Here is a 2,500-nt window from a genome sequence, read left to right as displayed (position 1 = left end):
ACCCTTTTCGTCTCACAAATATAGCCACCAATAGATGGCAATTTAGTGTGTATTTAACACACCTACACATGGGTGCTTGAAACAAATATAAAACAAATTTCCAAGATTGAATTGAACAAAAATAAAAACAATAAAAACAATAAAAAATAATAAAAATTTTCCAAGATTGAATTGAACAAAAATAAAAACAAAAAAAATAAAAAAAAATAAAAAATTTCCAAGATTGAATTGAACAAAAATAAAAACAAAAAAATAATAAAAAATAATAAAAAATACAAAAATATAGTTTAATTAAAAAAAAAAGCAATTTATGAATTTCAAAGACATACGGCGGTGGACATTAACGAGACTCAACATGTATGCTTAAAAAGATAAAAATAAGCGAAAACAAGGCTAGGCGGTGAGCCTTAGGCCGCATGACGGAGCATTGGCACGACACTACACCGACGACGTGAAAAACGCACGACGGTGCCCATCATGGCAAGGCGATAGGCCTTAGGCCGCACGACGGCCGTTGGCTTGCGTTGGCTAAGGCATGGGCACGACGCCACATCCACAGCAAGAAAAATGCACGACGGTGCCCCTCATGGCTAAGCGGTGCGCCTTAGGCCACACGACGACCGTTGCCTTGCGTTGGCTAAGGCAACGGCAAGAAAAACGCACGACAGTGCCCCTCATGGCTAGGTGGTAGGCCTTAGGCCACACGACGGCCATTGCCTTGCGTTGGCTAAGGCAAGGGCATGATGCCACACCGACGGCAAGAAAAACGCCCGACGGTGCCCCTCATGGCTAGGCGGTAGGCCTTAGGCCACACGACGGCCGTTGCCTTGCGTTGGCTAAGGCAAGGGCACAATGCCACACCGACGGCAAGATAAACGCACGACGGTGCCCCTCATGGCTAAGCGGTGGGCCTTAGGCCGCACGACGGCCGTTGCCCTGCGTTGGCTAAGGCATAGGCACGATGGCCACACCGACGGCAAGAAGAACGGCCGACGGTGCCCCTCATGGCTAGGCGGTTGCCCTTAGGCCGCACGATGGCCATTGCCCTGCGTTGGCTAAAGCACGGGCACGATGCTAGGCGTTTGGCCTTAGGCCGCACGACGGCCGTTGCCTAGCGTTGGCTAAGGCATGGGCACGATGCCACACCGACGGCAAATAAAACGCACGACGGTGCCCCTCATGGCTAGGCGGTGGGCCTTAGGCCGCACGACGGCCGTTGCCCTGCGTTGGCTAAGGCATGGGCACGGCGGCCACACCGACGGCAAGAAAAACGCACGACGGTGCCCCTCATGGCCAGGCGGTCGGCCATAGGCCGCATGACGGCCGTTGCCTTGCGTTGGCTAAGGCATGGGCACGATTCCACACCGATGGCAAGAAAAACACACGACGGTGCCCCTCGTGGCTAGGCGGTTGCCCTTAGGCCGCACGATGGCCATTGCCCTGCGTTGGCTAAAGCACGGGCACGATGCTAGGCGTTTGGCCTTAGGCCGCACGACGGCCGTTGCCTAGCGTTGGCTAAGGCATGGGCACGATGCCACACCGACGGCAAATAAAACGCACGACGGTGCCCCTCATGGCTAGGCGGTGGGCCTTAGGCCGCACGACGGCCGTTGCCCTGCATTGGCTTAAGCATGGGCACGACGGCCTCACCGATGGCAAGGAAAACGCACGACTGCCGTGGGGTTTTGTTCCCAAGGCAACGGGTAAACCTCTGTAGCCATGCTGGAAAAACGCACGACGGTGCCCCTCATGGCGGCCTTAGGCCGCATGACGGCCGTTGCCCGGCGTTGGCTAAGGCGTGGGCACGACGGCCACACCGACGACAAGAAAAATGCACGACGGTGCCCCTCACGGCTTGGCGGTGGGCCTTAGGACGGACGACGGCCGTTGCCTTGCATTGGCTAAGGCATGGGCACGACGGCCTCACCGACGGCAAGAAAAAAGCACAACTGCCGTGGGGTTTTGCTCCCAAGGCCACGGGTAAACCTCTGTAGCCATGCTGGGAAAATGCACGACGGTGCCCCTCACGGCTAGGAGGTGGGCAATAGGCCGCACGACGGCCGTTGCCCTGCGTTGGCCAAGGCGTGGGCACGACGGCCACACCGACGGCAAGGAAAATGCACTACGGTGCCCCTCATGGCTAGGCGGTTGGCCTTAGGCCGCACGATGGCCGTTGGCTTGCGTTGGTTAAGGCATCGGCACGATGGCTCACCGACGGCAAGAAAAACGCACGACGGTGCCCCTCATGGCTAGGCGGTTGACCTTAGGCCACACGACGGCCGTTGCCTTGCGTTGGCTAAGGCATGGGCACGACGCCACACCCACGGCAAGAAAAATGCACGACGGTGCCCCTCGTGGCTAGGCGGTTGGCCTTGGGCCGCATGACGGCCGTTGCCTTGTGTTGGCAAAGGCATGGCCACGATGCCACACCGATGGCAAGACAAACACACGACGGTGCCCCTCGTGGCTAGGCGGTGGGCCTTAGGCCGCACGACGGCCG

Source organism: Coffea arabica, chromosome 11e, assembly GCF_036785885.1.
Source record: "Coffea arabica cultivar ET-39 chromosome 11e, Coffea Arabica ET-39 HiFi, whole genome shotgun sequence".
Taxonomy (NCBI): domain Eukaryota; kingdom Viridiplantae; phylum Streptophyta; class Magnoliopsida; order Gentianales; family Rubiaceae; genus Coffea; species Coffea arabica.
Note: the sequence above shows the minus strand (reverse complement) of the source record.